Raw genomic sequence first — 21,385 nt, 5'->3', positions numbered from 1 at the left:
TACTAGCTTAACCACACACAGCCATCCTTCCTCACTCAGCTACTTTGTTTGTGGGTGTGTAATACTTGGTTTGGGAATGATTACAGTGTGGGAATGATGGTTTTAATATTTAAGTTACCGATATGTCTTCCCAATCTTAACTCTACTCTAAATGTAATTTTTTATCTGGGAACACAGATGATCTATCCTCAAATTCTATCCTTCAATTACTAGTTGGGTCACTTGTATGGGGAAATTTTGGCTAACCAGTAAAGTGCCTGAAACCACTATGGCTTATTGTTAAAAGCAACCTATTAAGCAGTCTCAGCTTGACCAAGGCAGGATGGGAGGGAGTTTTGGGGTGCCACAGAAAGGGCAGCTTGACCCTGCATCCTTCCTGATAAGAATTATGTTGAAATTGTTAATACATGCATTTTAAAAGAGCAGGATGTGCCTCAGGAACGTCTATTGGGGGCTCAAGGCTGTAAACTCTGGAAAAACCCACATCTGGTTAATCAATAATCAGAAGGAACCTCTTGCTTGACCATTGAAACTGCTTACCTAACAGGGTTTCTTTAAGGGACATGTCATTCTATTACTAATGTATAAATAAGGGGGAAAAGTTTGAGGTAGTTGGACTCATTTGGGGACTCTTTTTGGACTCTCCCTCCGGATACATCTTGCGGTCCCCACTGGCAGATGGAAGATTTGGCCACCGGAAGCCTGCCACTGTGTCATTCGAAAGCCACACTCAACTTTGGTAATTATCAAGGGTTGGGGGTGTGTTACTAACCTGTTGTGGACATGTGTAAGTGCTTGAGACTAAGTAAAGTTTAGCTTTAAGTAAAAGCACTCCTGTGTTGTCCTGTTTGTGCCAGCCATCTATCGGTCGGACAGCTGTGTCTCCCTGATTTATTTCCTGACACCACCTCGCACAGAGTAAAAGTTACCAAGAGCTTCGGGTTGAAAGAACCGTGGGTAATACACTTTTTGGAGGTGTCATGGTAGAGATAGTTTTTAAGAAGAAATCTGGATGAGGAGAGGGTGATGACCTTGCAGACAAATTGTGGAAAGTCATCTCATATGTGGGGAGCAGCGAGAAGAAATAGGTGAGGAGGCTGTGGGGGAAAATAGGCAAATGGTGTATCAGGGATGGATGACATTACAGTGGTGTGGAAGATTAATTCATTGAGACAACAAGGCAAGCCAAAATCTTTCAGGATCTTAGAAAAAGAACAAGAACCTTGACCATCTCTCTAATTCACATTCCTCTCCTTAAAATAACTATTTGTCTATTTACAAATCTAACTGCAACATCATGAGTTTTTGCCTGGAAATATACAGCTAATTGGATTGTATGGTTTATAAAGCTGTAATCTCCCCATGAGGAACTCTGCTCCCCTTCTGCACTCTAGATAATAGACACATAGAAATTAAAGATGAGACCTATTTCCAAGACAATTGGATTGAACAAATGCGAGTTACAGCAGAATTTGTCTATTACTGTGTGTCCTTGAACTCAGACCTTCCTCTGTCTCTCCTGAATGCTCTCCTGCTCAACGTGTTTCAATAAAGTTAAAAGATGTGCCCCAGTTATAACTTTCAAACACTGGCAAGTACAAAAATATCATCCTATAAAAGAGACCTAGTTGAATTACAGAGAAAGAGATAAAAGCATTTGAAATCTTTCTTAGATACCCAATCTTTGTCTGTCCCACTTTCTTTCATTTTATTACTGCCATGCCTTTGCATTCCCTCCATCTCAGATTTTCAGTCCCTGTCACTTTCTCTCTCCACTGCTCTGAGATTTTGTTTGCCAAATTTCAACATGGAGTGTACTTTAGGGCACATTACAAATCCCTTGAGGTGTTTCTTATCAGCAAAAATCTGACAGACCATTAATGACAGCAACAAGCAGCAGGCGCCACCAGAATTAAGGAAACATCTCAAACATGCAAATTGCAAGCAATGATTTTCTAAGAATCCAACATGAAAATTAATTAGACACATTAGAGGTGGATTTTTTGTTTCTCTTGAAGCCCTCCTGTGCTGGTAGAACTAGAAGAAAGCTACATATTGTTTTGGTTTATGCAGTGGGATTGTTAGGTCTGAGATCTCACCAGCCACCAGAGCTAGAACACAGTGCTATCCACTTGCTAGGTTAGGGTAATCTGATCCAGAGCTGTTCTAGTTTTAACCTGTCTAAATGCAATCCTCATTTTACATCAACTGCTTTTCCCTGAGGTTTTTTGCCACTAGCAGTTTGCTGTCTTTTGAACTTAAAGCCCAACTAACTTTTATATGGGAAGAGAAGAACCAAAATTACTGTAATGAAGATGCATTGCATGTTCTTTGGGGATTTACATCAACAATTTTGTTCAATTTATTCGGAGCTGAAATGACAGGATAGCCCTCAAGAGAAATTGCTAAAGATCAGAGGATCCTAACTGCAACAGATGAAAAGATATGGGAGGGTGGCCAATTATCTGTACACACACAGTACTGGGCTTGAGATCCTGCAAAGAGAGGACTTTTGTACTGCTGCCACTTGATACACATTAGTGTGATGATACTATCTTATTAATATTAATTCATTGCACATTTCCAACATCTTTTATCCCAGGATTTCAACATGCATTGCAAACACTAACAAATGAATCTTTGCAATACCCTTGAGGTCAGTGTATCTTACAAATAGGGACACTACTCCGCTACTGAATCGGTGGGTAGTGATCGCTTTATCGGGGATCAATTTATCACATCTCATGTAGACACGGATAAATCAATCCCCGAACATGCTCCCCGTCGACTCTGGAAGCGGAGTCAATGGGGGAGCAGCAGCGGTCAATTCACCGGCTTCCTCACGGTCAGGTAAATCGATCTAAGATACACCTACCTCAGCTACGCTATTCGCCTAGCTGAAGCTGCATATCTTAGGTCGACCCCCGCACTGTAGATCAGGGCTGAAAGATGCAGTAGTTAAAGACCAGGTCTTGATAACCTTACATTGAATAGTACCTTACTCCCTGAAAACCCCACTTTAGTTTAATGATGCTACTTGCTGAGTACTACTCAGATTGAGTGAAGGTGGTGGAATCTAATCTTTAGTTAATTGCTGTAGGTTATGCAGCAAGGTTTTGTAAGAGTCCAGGGGTGAAATGTTGGCCCCACTGAAGTCAAAGATTTCAACCCTGATCTCCTGATGAGGATTGGCTGGAAAACAACAAATTCCGACAGTGGAAAAACATCAAGGTTTTGAACATTTTCTGTCAGCTGCAGAACAGTAACAAGAGGCAGAGCTCTATCTGCCCAGTGAACAGTATCTCACTGGTTAGGACATGTATCCTGGGCTGTGGAAAACTCAGGTTCAAGTCCTCCTTAAAGGGAATTTCTTTAAAGTAAAAGTTTTGTCTAAAACTTTTCAACTAGTTTTTACTCCTAATGCCCGCCCCCCGACCTATATTCTAACCACATGAATGACTGTTCTGTCTTGTATACATGTAACCCCCATTTAAAACAAAACAAAACAAAAATTCAGGAGGCTCTTTCTTTCTTTCTTATTCAATTGTTTATGGTCAAGGCTTTAAGAAAGCTGTGACTTTTTTTTTTTTTCTGGATGCACGAGTTATTAAAGTTGAGGTTTTGGTGCAGCCTGTTCAAGTACCCTAAAAGGTGAGTGGTACAAGCCCAAGCCGCTGCTTGGCCCTGCTCATCAGGACCTCCCCAATATTGGGGAATGGTAACTAGTGGGGGGGAGGGCTTGGGGTTGTCAGAGTTTGTGGAGTGAAGGAAGGGTTTTGTAAGGGAGTTGTTGATTTGGGGATTTGTGCAACAAATCTGGTTTATTTGGGAAGATGTGGGTTAGTGTGGGGAGGCAGGAGGAGATTTCATGGGGTTTGGGTTTATTTGCGAGGGAAGCTGTGGGTTTATTTGGGAGTGGGAGTAACAAGGGTCTGGATGGGGGGGGTCAGGGTTATTTGGGGGCTGAGAGAGGAACTGGGAGGAGGTAGGTGGGTGCTGTTGGGAGAGGGGTTGTGGTGGGGGGCTGCAGAAGGGGCTGAAAGCACAGGGAGCTATGTAGTAGTGCCAGTGACCACAGTGGGCTGTGGCTGGCCCACTCCTCTGCAGCCTCTTCCCCGTCTCCTCTCCTCCATCTGTCTCACTCACACTCTTTCTTCCTCCCTCAGTGGTACCAGCCTTAGCTCCACTCACAGTGACCAAGGGGGAGGGGCAGATTTGCCACTGTGGCACCAAGGATGGGAATGGCTTAATGGGAGATTGCCGCACTTTGGACAGCTGTGCCTGCAGCACTATGCTTGGGGCTTGCGGACTTGCCTCACTGCCTGGCTTCCGGGGCTCTTCCTGCTTATCCTATTACTGGCAACCAGGCAGCTGAGCGCCACACTAGCCCTGGTCTTGCTGGGTGCTCACTTCATTGGGAATGCATGGGTGTAAATAAGAGCAGTATTTGTCCAGCTTGTGGCACAGGTGCAATCTGCATTCAGTTCAAGTGCAGTTCTGGCCACCTTTCACGGAAAAAAGATGCCAGACAAATTCAGTATATTTTAAAACATTTTTCCAGCTCTATTAGGTATTTATGTGTATTAAAATATGTGTATTTCATTATATGGAGAATTTTCTTTACTGACATCAAAGTAATGAAATACCAGGCAGCTGTTCATGATCCATGGGCAGCATCATTACTAGGTAAGCTAAAGAGGAACCTCCTTCTAGCAGCTGTCCACAGTATTCAGAGCTGCCCTAAACATTATTTCTCTATCAGTCATTCTTACATGTACTTGGCTAGATCCTCATCTCACTTACACCAGTTAAACATAGAATAGCTCCACTGATGCCACATTCACAGGTGCAGCATACAGAGCCATAATAGTGATACTTGCAGGAGCAGAATATAAAAAATATATATATAAATAAACATAGCTATATCTATCTCATAGAGCTGGAAAGGACCCTGAAAGGTCATCAAGCCCAGTCCCCTATCTTCACTAGCAGGGCTAAGTACTGATTTTGCCCTAAATTCCTACATAGCCCTTTCAAGGATTGAACTCACAGCCTAGGATTTAGTAGGCCAAATGCATAAGCCATTAAGCTCACCAGCCAGCAGAGGGTGAGCAGGCAAGCAGCAGGTGAGGGAGAGGGGCTGAAGAGGTGGGTAGAGAGTGGCAGGGGATGAGGAGGCAAGCCAGGGGGGTGGAGGGGCTGAGGAGGAAAGTGGGCGGGCAGTGGCAGGGGGTAAGGAGGCGAGCCGAGGGGGTGGGGGGCTGAGGAGGTGAGCGAGGAGTCAGTGGGTGACCTGTTCTACTGATCTGGTCTGGGACCCATCCCCTCTCCAAGGGTTGCAGCTGTTTGGAGGTGCTGCCTTCCACGCCTTCCTCAATCACACCTCATTCATTCAACAGGGCAACTGATTACAAAGTTAGGGGAAGATCTTATTCTACTTCTAGCAAAAAGACATTTCTCTTTTCCCTTAATTATACTACCTTAGGGGCCCGCTATAACATATTACCAAGGTTCAATACCGCTGTTTTGGCGGGACAGCACTGGGGAAGGAGGGTTTGTTTTTGCGTGGCGGGCGGTGCTGGGGCAGTGTTGTGTTTCACGGGGGCTGGCCAGCACTGGAGCAGTGTTGTGTTTCGGGGGGGCTTGGCGGCGCTGGGGCAGGGGTCAGCCCTCAGCTGTTTTCTTTGGAGTACTATGTCCCTCACCGCTTTACAAGTTGTTCAGGCCTGCATTAAGCTATAGCTCTACTATAGCTGACTTTATAGCTTTCTCTCAAAGGGGTTTAAGTGAGAAAAAAGTAGTTCATAGTACATAGGCTGTCCCTCTACTTTACAAAGTCACAACTGTTACCTCATTTTCACAGATAGCTGATTTTTCCCTCAGTTTCCTTAAGTCAGCAAGTTAATGGCTTAATTGTCTGACTCCAAAAAGCCTATACAGTTACAGATTATTTCCAGCTATCTGTTTAGATCTGACGTTATCCACTTTATTTTTATGTTAGAGCCTTATTCTCTTCCATTTGTCTGTCTCTTTATCTTTTTAGATAGTAAACTTCTCAGGGCAAAGACTGTGCCTTTCTGTGCCTACCACAGTTTGGGTGCTATTAAAAACTAGTTATAATACTTAGAGCTGGCCAGAAAAATGGAAATTCCTTCCCAGAGGAAAAAAAAATTCAAAATCAAGATGAAAAGCAAAAAAAGGCATCTTTTTTTTTCCCCCATGAGAAAGCATTTCCAGAAAAATTCCATTTCACGAGAATTGATTAGAGGCAGGCACTGAAGGAGCTGTCATCTCAATTTTTCCCAAGAAAGATAGATTTTTTTTCTGCAAAATTGGAGCCATCCTAGGGAAAATTCTGATGTGAAAAGGGCATTTTCCAGTGGAAAATTCCTCACTGGCTTTAATAATAATCCCATTTGTGTCATTACATCCCTGCATTTAACTTTCTTTTGTGTTGGTGTGATAAATACTATTCTTTTTTCATGCTAGCCTTAATCTCATTTCTAATGGTTACATAAAGTTAAACTATAATGAACTAAAGCTGAGTGCATAAGTCATAATAGCTAATAATTTATTCAATCATTTTGCTTCTGATTATTTATGAATTGTCTCTTGCACTTTCTCAGATGTATTCATTATTGGAAATTATCCATCAAATGATTTCTTTGAACACTTCTTGGTTTTCAGGTCGATCATGAGTAGGACTAGCTGGATATCTTTCATAGAAACAGTTTATCAAATGAAAAATTGAATTTATAACAAAATGATTTTGTTTGTGGAAAGTATTTGTTTAGTTTGGAATATTGACTTTTCATCCAACAACTGAAAAACCAAAAATTTTTGGCCAAAATCCAAATCTTTCAGTTTTCATTTTTCCATTACAACTTTTTTACTTTCATAGAGATTTTCCACAGGAGGAGAAACTCATTTTCCGACCAGCTCTAATCATGACTCATTTGTTGTGAGTATTTACAGTTCAGGTCAGTTGGGTAGTTTTGATTGGCCACCTGAAATTATTTCTATCCTCTGACTAGAAGAGCATTTTTGGAATCAGGTTTCCATTAATAAGTTTATTTTTCTTTCTGCATTCTGTTTTAACACTCATTTAAAATGAAACCTTAACAAATGTTTCCAGGAGCTCCCCAGCCAGTAAATTTGTTCCTTAATAATCAAAGGGCCACAAACAAAGCCCAAGCAAATTAATTATTTTATTTGGACAAATACTAGCAGAAATTGTTTTGAAATATTTGCCTAACCTTAGACTGGAAACTCCCCGTGGCACTACAGTGCTAAGCACAATAGGACTCCATTGCTGGCTAGGTCCTCTGGGCACTAGTGAATATAAATGTTAAATAATAAGAATAATACAAGGAAGAATAACAGATCCATTTCATGGAAAAAATTATTTTTCTTCTTGTTAATTCATAGTGGTACTAAATGTAAAGCCTCAAACTGGAACAATGTAACCGGCAGAGTGGGAAAAGGAAGGAAAATGATCTTGTATTTTTATGGAGAAAAAAGGTTCTTTACATCGCACAAGAATGATTATAGTTACTATGGTACAACAGCTTGTTGACTAAGGTAAACTTATAAAGTGGCTCTGTTATCAGAAATCATTGATCCATACTACAAAACAAAAAACAGTGACTAAGTCTAATAATCTTCAATGCCATTGTCCACAGTAAAACCAAAAACAGTAACCACTGCTGAGTCAATATTTATGACTAAATGGAATTTAGTCATGCTAGTGGTAGAAATGTAAAGTGTCTGTAAAAAGCCTGCCAGGACTTTGCTCTGTATCTCTCCAGCCATCTCAATGTTGTAAACAAACATCACAACAACAGACTTTTATTGCCTTATATGGAATAACAAGGTACAGAGTGTCCTGCAGAGTCATGTGGTTCCCTGTACAGTTGTGAATGGTGGTAACAGGAAATAGCTTTGTTTTAGAAAACAAAATAGCTCATGTCCCTATTGCTTTGCTTGCAAGGCAGAAATACTTCACAGCTGATGTAATGAAATGTATTTGAATAATCTCTTTGCAGTGCTGTAGCGCATTTTTTTAACCCGTTCCAGAACTATGGGTAATTGATTCATTTTGCCAGAATATAACCTTTAAACTTTCTCAAAGGACTATATAATAATTATTACTGTAATGATCAAAGTTTTCATTTTTTATGGATTTCTGAGAGAAGAATTTTGATGTATATAGCAACTTTCATACTGATTCTCTTCTGACTTTCACCAATGTAAATCAGGAATAACTCTAATGAAATCAATAGAGTACACATATAAAATTGATCTAATCAGAGTAGAATCAGGCTTAGTGTATCTCAGAATGCTGTATACAAATTAATCATTAGCAATCAGGCAATTCCTTAAACTGTCATGTAATTAACTTTACTCACACAAGCAAGCCTATTGATTTCCATGGATTTACTCTTATGCAAAGTTATGCATAAGAATTTGCAGAATCAAGCTCTAAGAATTATTAAACAGAAGACCCTGCTGGCATTTCTCCCTCTTTTGGTAAACTAAACAAACAAGCTAGAATTCCAACCTCAAACCATTCATTTGGCCAGTGGTGATGACCCAACTACAAGCCTCAAGATCAACAGCAGATTTGTGCTGCCACAACAAAAGAAGCAGTGAAGATTTTGTAGGGAAGCCCAGACTTTTGCCAGAACTGTGTCTGTAACATATTAATAGAAAGAAACTGTTTTGGCTTTAGGAGCCAGCTGGTGAGGCAGATAAAGATTTAATTTAAAAAAAAAGCACATAATAATATTCCTAGGCTGACCAAATTGTTTGTTCAAGTTTCTCCTCTTACCAAAGCAGATACAATAGTTGTATTTTAAGGCAAAGCTTAAATCTGACAGACACAATGCTGAGTGACACAAACTAGCTAATGCCAGGTAATTCACAGGAGGGCAGACTCTGACTCTATTCAACATGCATTAGAGTCTCTTTTTCATACGACGAGAATCTCAGTTTCATATGAACTCCAATTAAAACCTATGGGATAACTCTCAGTGCTGCTCAACATATCTGAATTTGGCCCAATCTGATCAGCTGAGTGGATTTTTTAAATCTATATTTGCATGGGTTGCATTATTCTTCCTTCTAGATTTTTTTTAAATAGTCTCTCAAGTGTAGAATTATAATTTGTATACCACCAGTGGAATATATCATTGCACATGCTATACTTATTCATAGAAATCCCCTTTGAACCTTATTGATTTTTTTGCCTAAGTAATAACACGAGACAGTGAGTTCCATGAGTTAGTTATATGGAATGTGGTATAATTTTTCTTTTAATGTGATACTTTGTAATTCTGTAAAGTGCCTTTTTAATCTTTTATTAAAAGGCAAATAAGTGCCCAGCTGATATATTATCCCAACCGTTCATTAATTCACATATCCTGTTTTGTATTATTCCCTTTTCCACATCAAATCCTGTAGTCCTAGGGTTTTTTACATAATTTAATTTACAAAGAATCTAAAGTCAGACCCAGGGTTCTACAATTTGGATAGTCGTAATTTTCTTTTCTGCAGCTGTTCCTTCATATTTGAGAATCTCAGGAACACATTGTCCACAGTATAAAATTCAAAAGGGTTGTATTTTTCCAGTCACATATGCTGCTTCCTTGAGCTTATCTTGGCCTGGTCTACACTACGCATTTAAATCGATTTAAAGAGCGTTAAATCGATTTAACACGATACCCATCCACACTACAAGGCCCTTTATATCTCTATAAAGGGCTCTTTAAATTGATTTCTGTACTCCTCCCTGACGAGAGAAGTAGCACTAAATTCGATATTAACATATCGGATTACGGTTAGTGTGGACGGAAATCGACGTTATTGGCCTCCGGGCGGTATCCCACAGTGCACCACTGACCGCTCTGGACAGCAATCTGAACTCGGATGCAGCGGCAGCCGGGGCCAGGTAAAAGGAAAGCCCCGCAAACTTTTGAATTACATTTCCTGTTTTGCCCAGCGTGGAGCTCTGATCACGCACGGGCTGGCCGATCGCGTCCAAATCCAAAGAGTTCCACATGGACCGTATGGCGAGCTACTGGATCTGATCGCTTTATGGGAAAGCAAACAATCACAGTTAGTATTTTTCAAAGAGCTCACGTTACAGAAGTAACATCGAATTTGCCCCAAACGCATTTGAAAAAAAGATCCATCCAGGGTCCACACAGTGCTGCAATGACCAATGTGCTGTACCAACGGGAAAGCAAACGAATCAAATGGTACGCACATTGGCACAGGCGAGGGAGGGGGTACTCCCACGCAGGACTACCCAGCTATCCGAGCAGGTCCACAGCCGGAAGTCATCTGAAACAGTATCTTGCATTCGCTTGGCATCAGCATCCCAGTCTGTAGGGTTCAAACGACAAGTGTCCTGGCGTGGTTCAGAGGAAATAGCTCCTCCAGTTTCTTCCCACCACCCACAACGGCATAACAAAAAGGAACTAGAGAGAGCTTCATTTCCTTCGACTTCCTTCTCCACTGCTCACACCAATGCTGCTACTTGAATTGCTGCTGGTCACCGAGCGCCAATGCTCGCAGCAACGAAGACGCAAGTATCTGCTCTCTCCACCGATCCCGGTGGTAGACAGATACAAACTGACCTGATATCCTGTCGGTTCGCCATCACCCATGAGTGCTACCTGGCTGGCCTCATTGAGGAGGCTGGGCCGGGGCGCCTGGGTAAAAATAGGACATGACTCCCAGTTATTCCCAGTTAGATGGGTACCAGAACTGGCTGGTAACCGCTCCCTCATCAGCAACTGGGGGCATGAGCTTCAATCAGCCCCCTCCCTATTCCCTGTGTAAAGAAAAGATTTCTGGACGCCTGCCCTGGACTCGTCATAGCAGCAGCATGCTGGGCTTCTCTCCCCTGCATCCGGTTAACTGTCCTCGCCTCGGACTGTCATAGCCCTCGAGAGCTGCCTCCCCTTCATTTAAATGTTCAACTAATCAGTGTTAATCTTATTCCTGCATTCTTTATTACTCTTCACTGACCACAAATGTTAGGACACCTGATCAGTAGCCCAGGAAGCGTTGGGGGAGAAAGGAAGCAACGGGTGGGGTGTTGCAGGGCACCCCCTGCGCTGAATACTGACACGGAGGCAGTTGAACTGGGTGCTCTGCCTCGATACACTGGTTCTCTAAACACTTGCCCTTTTCTCAGGCAGGACTGACTCTACTTTTTAGAAACCATGAAGGGAGCCATGCAAAACGCAAGCTGAATGCTGCTGTGTAGCGCTGGACCGTATCCGCCTCTCTCTGTCGCCGGATCCAGTCCTACCAGCACATCACGGTGCCGGAAAAAAAAAGCTGGAAAACGGGCTTCCATGGTTGCATGCTAATGGAGTCTGCAGGGGCAATCCAGGGAAAACGAGATGAAAGGATTGTCAGCTGATGGTTTTCCCCCGGAGGACGGAATGACTGACGACATTTACCGATAACCACCAACGACAATAATGATTGTCAACCGGAGAATCCAAGGGGCGGGGGAGACTGCGGGAACTTATGGATACGCTAGCGAAGAAGCTCGCCACAATGCAAAGCTCTTCAGAAATCGACGTTAGCCTCGGACCATGGACACACAACGCCAAATTACTGTGCCTAGTGTGGCCGCATAAAATCGAATTTATAATATCAGTTTTATAAAACCGATTTTAGCTAATTCGATATTATCCCGTAGTGTAGACGTGGCCCTTCACTATGGAGTGAACTTGGGCTCTTGGGTGTTGCCCTAACCCAGCCTCCCTTCCCACACAAATCCTTCTGGTCCAACTGTGGCTGTGCATAACATCTAGCTGGCCTGTCCTGGGGCAGAGGCTAAAGCCCGAATGATACTTTCACTTAGATTGGAAACCCGCCTACTTTGCAGTGAAAACTCAGGCTAAATCTCTCAAGTGCATCTTCCAGTGTCTTCCCACAATTCCCCTCATGCATATAGGACAGACAAGTTCTCCCACAATTCATTGAGAAAGAATTATAGAGCAGATCAGTTTAGTACAGTGCTAAGAACTGTTCAATGTGTTCCCAGAAGTCCTAGTAACTCATACAGGTGAGTATAGCACCAGTGTGGAATTCATATCTCAAGTATAGCTTTGCAGGATGGCCTCTCACAACCAGACTAGACTAACCTGGGAGCTCATATCTGAGTATCAATCAGTGAAGATATAGGCGTTGTGTGATTTTTATTAATATACACCTCTACCTCGATATAACGCTGTCCTTGGGAGCCAAAAAATCTTACCGCGTTATAGGTGAAACCGCGTTATATCGAACTTGCTTTGATCCATCAGAGTGCGCAGCCTCGCGCCCTCCCCCCCTCTCCCGGAGCATTGCTTTACTGCTTTATATCTGAATTCTTGTTATATTGGGTCGTGTTACATCGGGGTGGAGGTGTATCTAATTTCTTTACAGCTGCCAGTGTAATGCAACTGCTTCTTTGTTCTCCTGTGTTGCTACCTACGCTGCACTCTGCCATGCTAACAGTCTCTTTACATTAAAATGGCTTGTCCACATGAAAGAGTATTTCATATGCACCACAGGTCCAGTCCTTCAGGGAAGAAATTATTTAAATGTCAATATTAATACTCTGAGTTTGTATCCAGTTAAGACTATCATGGTGACTGATGGATTCTAAGGTGGATCAGTGGACCAGATTTTATGTGGTGTTCCCTCTACAAGTGGCAGAATGGCATCAGGGCTAGAGCTGTGCAGGAACTGGAATTTCCATTTCTTGGGAAATTCGGCAATTCTGCAATTTATTTTCCTTCTGAACTGGAAAAAAAAATTTAAAAAAATTTCCTGTGAAATTAAATTATTGAAAAAATTCATTCGTGGTCAATTGAAACATTGCATTTTTTAAAAAAAATTTATTGGTTATAATATAAAAGAGAAAAAAATTCACATTGAACAATAATGCTGAAACAAAAGCTGGAAATGCTGTATTCTGAAAATGTCAAAATTGAATGTTTTTCAACCTTGTCAAACTGTTTTTTTTAAAAAATCAAAACAAAATATTCTCAAAATTGACACATTCAGTAAAAAATTTCCTTTTTGACATAGTCGTATTTTCTGATGGAAAAATGTTGAATTGGGGAAAAATGTCATCAGTTCTAATCAGGGCCCATATCTGAAATCCACTGGTGTGAGATCTAAGTGTCTGCATTTATATACACACAGCGCTTTTGTTGATTTTCCATGATATCAGGTGCTAGAATTCTGTACAATATGCAGGGCTATTTCTTTGGACTCACTCTGGTGTTAGACCAAATGAACCCTATTATCTCCAACTCAGGTGTATGGGTATGTCTCTGAAGCAGAGAAAATTAGGATCAGGGACAGAGTGGGTCTTCAGGGAAAAACCTTAGGAACAGTTAAGTTCCTCTCAAACTTTAGGCTGAGGTTTATGTGTTGCTATTGTTAATAACTGCACAACCTAAGAATTTAGTAAGTTTGGACCAGATCCATTGTGTGTGGGTATTATACTGGGAACAGTACTGGAATACTCCCTGTTTACTTGCCATAATAATGAAGCTTATTGCTACAGTAGAGTAAGAACAGACCCAGCACTGAACAATCAGATGAATACTATTCTGTATCACAGTTTATGTTGTTTTTGATTAAATTAATTAATTCTCAATGTTTATCTGCTGTAGGCTATGAACATTGAGTGGCACCTCTCCAAACAGTAGTTCTTAATGCATACACAGTGACGTGGATCTAATATTGAAAACTATTTGACAATTAAAGAGTGTAAACCGAGGTTTATCCTACCTGGAGGAGGGGAGAGTGCTTCTCTAACTTTTCCCCTAACTTACAGATTTTTAGTTTTCTTTTTTCTTTTTAATATTTTTAAGCACATAGCTGAAGAGAGTCTTCAGTACATTTTAGTAAAAGGACTGTCTTATGGACCACCACTTCCACGTGCAATTCCATCACACTGCCATGGCAACTACAGAAAATAATTTCATGGAGCGGTAACATTAGGGAAATATTGAATCAATCTTTTAATGAAAGCTGGCTAAAGAACTGGTTATTTTTGTTTAACACAAATTATTTTTATTCCCCCAAACATTTTGAAACTCAACTTTTTTTTGACTATTACCATTGTTGGCTGAAAAATAGAAGTAAGTTTATGCAAATTTGTTTGGGGGGGGGAACAATTAGGGGGGTTGGGGTTGAAAATTAGAAAAATAAAAACATTTTGATCAGCTCTACTTCTAATATCACCAGACAGTTCTTGAACCACCACTAAGCGCTACATGGACCAAAGTTTGGGAACTAGTGGGCCAGCTCAATGACTGGGAAACAATGAGAAATCTTATCTTTCCTTAAAACCTCATGCTGTGTGTTTTGTTTGCAAGTACTAGACACTAGTATCTGGGGAAGTCTCATTTTAAGAGGCTAAGGTCTGGGCACTGAGAGGAGATATAGAAAACCAGGTAGCATGTCTTCAGCAGCACATAGGGTTCAGCTTTAACCTTCAACACTAGTATCTTTGCTTGCAGATGAATCCAGGTTCCTGCTGGATTTCAAATTCCATTCTGCTGTCAGAACCTTAGAATTTCTGGAATCCTGCAGGAATGCTTGTTATAGGTTTATAAAATGGAAGTGTGTTATTGTGAGCCAGTTCAGAAACAAAATGTCCTATGGCAATAGCACCACACCTAGAAAAAAAAATACTTCTGATTTCACAGATGATAATCAGATGTATGTATATACTGAGTAAATAAAAGTCCAACCCAGTGTTTATCTCCACTGTCAGTGCAGCAGGCTGTGGTCTGGAAACCACGATAAATGGCTTGGAGTGTTCTCTCATAGGAAATAACTTCAATTATGCAGGATGTAACTTGGTGCTAAAACTGATTGAGAACTGGCTGTCTTACAGGTTTGCAGTTTTTGCTTTTGTTTTTAATATTATTTAAACACGTAGCTGAAGAGAGGCTGAAATACCACATTGCAATTCTGTACTTTGCCCAGCACAATTCATCACCCAAGCTGAAGTAGGAGCAAAGAAAATACCCCTCCTAGCCTCCAGGAACAGGAGCAGGGCGTTGACCTCAGTTGACTGGGGTGCTGTGTGAGGCCACATACAATATTAATTGAACACTGGTTAACCAGAGGACTTCTGTTTGTGCCACTGCAAGTCCTCACTTACTCCAACCACAGACTAGAAGGAAATAAGATACAGAAGAAAGACAGCATGTTTATTTGGGGCAAAGGATATATCTACACAGCAAAAGCTGTGCACAGGCTATCTTGAATCCAGCTAGCATAGATAACAATAGCAGGAAGACAGCACAATACAGGCTGCAGAGCAGGTTAGCAAGCAAAGTACATATGAAGAAGGTCTTTTGCTGGGCTTGTATTTGGTACACTGAAGCCAGCATTGTGCTGTCTTCTCTTCATTCCTGTTGTTACCTGCAGTAAAGTCAAGCCAGCTTGGGTAGGCCAGCCTGTGCACAGCTTTTGCTGTGTAGACTTACCCAGAGAGGCCTAATTCTGCTCTCATTGACTTTGCTTTTACATCGGTATAACTCCATTGACTTCAATGGAACTTAAGCATGCACTGAAAGTTAAGTAATGCTGGTCCAAAAATAAGCTCAATATATTTTGCATTAAATTTCAGAGAAGATTTTTTTGTTCACTTTGAAAATTTTCACACTTTCTGCTTTTCAAGGAAAAATTTCTAAACAATTTTTTTTTTTTTTTTTTTTTACAAAAATACTCTGTTTCAGTTTTTTCCTCTAAAAAAATAGAGGGGGCAAAGATAAAATGGGAGACAATCACTTTTTCCTCATAGTCTTTCCCTTTTGTCCAAAAGAAAAAGGGGAGGAGAGAGAAGCAAACAAATGAAAAAGTTAATTCCAAGCTCTCCACTCTCTCATTTTTCTCCCAAAAGAAAAAAGGTGGGAGAGTGAAAGAAATTATTATTTGCTCCCCACCAAAATTTTCAAAATGTTTCACTTAAAAATGTTCTTCAAAAACAAAAAAATTGTTATGAAAATGCGACACCAATTTAATTGGAAAGCCATTTTTATAAATAAAAACACACACAAAACATTTTCAGTTAATAAATTTCAGCCTTCTCTAAGGTTAAGCACATGTCTTTGTGCTTTGCTGAATAGAGAATGAATGAAAGCATTCACCTAACATTGAAAACATGCTTAAATGCTTTGCTGAATTGAAGTGTTAGACAAGAAGGTGAACTCTTTGATGAACCTCGGGATGAGTTTTGTTTCGGATTTCTTAATGCATATTGAAACCAAGTGAGATTTTTTGTGCTTTGAGCAATACCACATTTGATGAATATGGTACAGAAACCTACACAGACTGATGATAAACAAACACAAAGATAGCTGGATAGATAAATGGTAGTTGCTTCATGAATGCTAATAATGGTGTGGCTACTGTTTAGACTTTACAAGGAACTTTGAAGAATTAGTCCCTTGTGGCTAAAGAAGAGAGATAATAGTGTAGCCAGCCGTATCTGTAAGAGCCATTTATAAGGAATATATAGGTATTACAAGGCTGTAACAGGAGGACCTACAGGCCTCAGGCCTGTATAACAATTAGCTTAGCATAGCCAAGACCTAGATATAAAATGGTATGATAGAAATGATGTAGGTAGTTACTAGGTAAGTTGTATTCAATTGATAGTGTGCCCTTAAGTCACAAGGTAAGTATTACAGTAAAGAATGGTACACAATGGGAAAAGACAAAATAAAGTACTACAAGGACATACTTTTGGAATTTTAGGGAAAGTCAAAGAGGATGTTGGACTTAACCAAAAATTACATGTACTAACCACAGGTGTTCCATGGCTACTAATTGACAAAAATGCTAATAAGTATACAGGCATTATACCTCACAAGTGGAGAACCAGTGTTGACAGGGCCAGTTCAAACATTATCCTTGTGTCATTATATAATGCCTGCATCTGTAACTTTCACTCCATGAATCTGAAGAAGTGAGGTTTTTTACCCATGAAAGCTTATGCCCAAATAAATCTGTTAGTCTTTAAGGTGCCACCGGACTCTTTGTTGTTTTTGTGGCTACAGACTAACATGGCTACCCCCGATACTTGACACAATGAGTATAATGTAACTGACTAACCTATTGAAGGAGGTGGAAGTACATATAAAGAAAGAAGATTAAACCCATTTTTGATTATGTATAAGATATGATGGCAATTAGCGTAACCTACAAAAGTTAAGACTCAGCCTGAGGGCAGTGGAATATGTTGGATCATGCTGACCTGATGACCACACACAAATCACCTCATTTATTCCAGAGTTCCCTGCAAGGCATGATGTGAGTATGCAAGTGCTGAACTGTCTGTCTTGACTCTGCCTCCTTTGCTAAATTACAGTGAATCATAGAAAGATAGGGCTGGAACAGGTCTCAAGAAGTCATTGAGTCCAGTCCCCAGCACTGTGGGAGGACCAAGTAAACCTAGACTTTCCCTGATGGGTGTTTGTCCAGGTTGATTTTAGAAGCTTCCTATGATGGAGATTCCACGACCTCCCTTGGAAGCCTATTCTATAGCTAACTTCCTTTATAGTTAAAAAGGTTTTCCTAATATCAAACCTAAATTTCCCTGGCAGCAGATTGAACCCATTATTTCTTGTCCTACTATCAGTGAACATGGAGAACAGTTGGTCATTGACCTCTTTATAACAGCCCTTAACATACCAGAAGACTGTTACCAGGTCACCCTTCAGTCTTCTTTTCTCAAGATTAATATGTTTAGGGTGACCATATTTCTCAAAGGGAAAAGGAGACACCGCCCAAGGTTAGCCCTCTCCCCCCATGCAGGTCTCACCTGAGCCCTTCTCTCCCAAGCCCCACTTCCTCCCCTGGGCAGCGCTAGCATTGCCGAGCATCACCGTCGCTACCTCTGGGCAGGGCTGGCCTGAGCTGCTTGCCTGAGCCCGCATGGGGCTGACCTGAGCCACTCGCCTGTCAAAGTTAGACTCAGGACTCACAGTTTGTTAGACCACTCTGTTTTATTAGCACAGCACTCTGCTAATACACCCAGATAATGTGAGCACCATGAAAGACACAAACTATCTTATTTATACAGATAAAAGAGCGGGAATTAGACAAAAGGGACAAAGAAAGCAAAACAGTAAAATTCACCTGGGGCACAGCATGCATATCCTACTTCCTTACTAACTCTTATCGATCTAAGGCTAATACTTCACCAATAGCCCTTAAACGGTGCAATTGTTCTATGTTAATGTCTGTATTCCTGACACCTGGATTGCAGCATTCCAACAATTTTGCTTAAAGGTACAGACAGCATTTCTTTAATCCTTTCTATTTTTACAATATAATTCATTCTACTTTCACATGCCCCAGTCCCCCCCCTTTCAGTCCGCATGGCGCTGACCTGACCTGCTTTGCATTACTGCTTACCTGAGCCCCCCCTGTATGGGTTTGGCACTGCCGCTCGCACCCCAAATGTTTCTCCACAACACACTGGGAGGGGGGGCGGTACACTCCACTTTTTTGGCAAAACTGGGCATTTGTTCCATTTAGTTTTGACAACTGATCATCAATTATCAAGAGCAAATGGGACAAATGTCCAGTTTTGCCAAAAAAGTGGAAACATCCAGGATAGGGCTTAAAAAGGGAACTATCCCGGCCAAAACAGGACATATGGTCACCCTTAACATGCCCAAATTTTTCAACCTTTTCTCATAGATCAGGATTTCTAAATCTTTTATCATCTTTGTTGCTCTCCTCTGGACTCTTTCCAAATTGTCCACATCTTTCCTAAATTGTGGTGCCCAGAATTGGACACAGTACCACTGCTGGTGCCTTACCAGTGGTGAGTAGAGCAGGACAATTATCTCCTGTGTCTTATTTACAACACTCCTGTTAATACACCCCAGAATCATATTACCCTTTTCTGCAGCAGCATCACATTGACAACTCATTCAATTTGTGGTCCATTATAACCTGCATATCCTCTTCAGCAGCACTACCACCTAGACAGTTATTCCTCTTTTGTAACTGTGCATATGATTTTTCCTTTCCATGCTTTGCCCTTGTCTTTATTTAATTTCATCTTATTTAATTGAGACCAATTTTCCAGTTTGTCAAGGTCATTTTGAATTTTAAACCTGACCTCCAAAGTGCTTGCAGTTCCTCCCAGCTTGGTGTCATCTGCACACTCTCGACTCCATTATCCAAGTCATTAATGAAAATATTGAATATACCAGAACCAGGACTTAACCCTGCAGGACCCCAGTACGTATGCCCTCCAGGTTTGACAGCAAACTCTTTGAGTATGGTCTTTCACCCAGTTGTGCACATAAATTACATTTCCCTAGTTTGTTTATGAGTTTGCTTATAAGAATTTCATGTAGAACTGTCTCAAAAGCCTTATTAAAATTCAGATTCATTACGCCTATTGCTTTCCACTCTCCAGTGTTTGTGATTCTTTTTTGCTAATAAAGTTTGTAACATTACTAGTCAGAGAATACATAGTGGATTGTTTCTCATGTGCTCCTGAAGGTCCTCATTCTAGTGATAATTTTATTACTGTACTTGATTTGGAAGCATAATTCCTTTTGAACTAATGGATAGTAGATAAAATAAATTTTCTCTTATCAATCAGGCTACACTAGAGAATGAAGATAGAAATGTAGGAGGTGGGAATAGGGCCAGACCTGCAGGGGATTCATAATTCTGTATGATACCACTTATGGGACACCAGGGAAAGAATCAGCTACAAGCCAAAGAACAAGTAAACAGCAACTTTTTCTCAACTTTGGAAAAGTTTCAGTGATTCAGAAACATTCACAGTGTTTTTCGTAGTTGTGGTTTTGACCCATTTTTATACTTATACTGCCTTAAATGAAGCAGCTGTGGATCCCAGTGCTTAAGGCATGATGTAGTAGGGCGGGACCGGGGCTCAACCCTCCTACACGGGGGGTGAAGGGGAGCCGTGCCAGCTCACCGCACTCCATCGGCCAGGGGCCCGCCCCTTGCTGCGGGTGCTGAGGGAACTAGCAAGAGTTAGTAGAAGGCCCCGGCCCTGTCAGTCGGGCTGGGCACGAAGCCAGGAGTCTATATAGGCCCAGGCCCTTGGGCAGGGCGGGGCAACACACACAGTTAGGCTCAGGCCTTGCAGCAGGGGCTGGTGCGAGAGACAACCACTGTAGATGGTCTCCTTAGGCAAGGGAGGGGGAGTCGCCACCCCTTAAAGGGTGACAGGGAGAAGCAGGCCTCCACTCCACTCGTTCCAACCCGGGGCCCTAGCAGCGGTCAACGCCACTGACCGGTCAGTGGGGATCTGACCGAAACACACTGACGTGGGCTCAGCGAGTCTGCAGCCAGACCGGGAGATCAGCTCTGCCCCCGGCCACTTCCAATCTCCCCTCACTGGTACCCTGCCCTTCGCCAGCATCGTCCAGGGGGGTCCCAAAGCATGGGTTTCTCTCAGCAGGCTCGGCGGCGAGAGGTCCAGTCACTCCTCCAGGTACTGGGGTTCAGGCGGTCCAGTCCAGTCCTCAGGGTACCGGGGTTTCAGGCGGTCCGTCCAGTCCTCCACAGAGGCGAGCGTCGGAGGGCTCAGCCAGCTCTCTGGGTACTGGCCCCAGGGGAGGTCAGGCCAGTACCCCTCCGGATACTGGGTGCGGGGTAAGCCGGGCCCAGCGGGAGCTCGGGCCTCAGCATCTGCCTTCTCTGGCAGCCTCCTCCTAACTGAGGGCTGGGGCCGGGCTTTTGTACTTCCTGTCCCGCCCCTTGACTTTCTGGGGGCGGGGACAGGCGGAGGTGGCCTTGGACTTCCGGTCCCGCCCCTTGACTTCCGGGGGGCGGGGATAGGTGGCAGGGCCTCCGCCCGGGGCCGCAGCTTCTCTGGGCTATTCCCTTCAGGAGCATGGGGGAGCGGGGCCCCCTCGCTACACATGATCAGACCTTAAGTAGCCAAAATACTCTAAACTCAATGCACAGTGATAATAATTAAGACCTTGGTTCTGTGTTTAGATAATGGTATACCTCAATGCCACAGTAATATTACCTAGTTGCAATGGCAATTATAAAGTTGTTAAATGGTGACCATTGTGTTTATGTGTGCATCTATCTAATTAGCTTGCTATAGTAGTGCCAAGTGATGTGTAGATATATACTCTTAGTTCTTAAATATCTGAGAGCATTTCGAATTAAACACATTCTTATTTTTTCTAATTTAATATGACTGATTAGTCACCATTAATTGTACTGTGTTAGTAATTTTTATTATATTGATTAGATGACTTAGGGATATTCAAACATGTAGTGACATTCTCAGGAAAAGGCCAGAAGTCTGCAACACTAATTAATATGAATTATTATC

The sequence above is a fragment of the Chelonoidis abingdonii genome, chromosome 2, assembly GCF_003597395.2.
Source record: "Chelonoidis abingdonii isolate Lonesome George chromosome 2, CheloAbing_2.0, whole genome shotgun sequence".
Classification (NCBI taxonomy): Eukaryota; Metazoa; Chordata; order Testudines; family Testudinidae; genus Chelonoidis; species Chelonoidis abingdonii.
Note: the sequence above shows the minus strand (reverse complement) of the source record.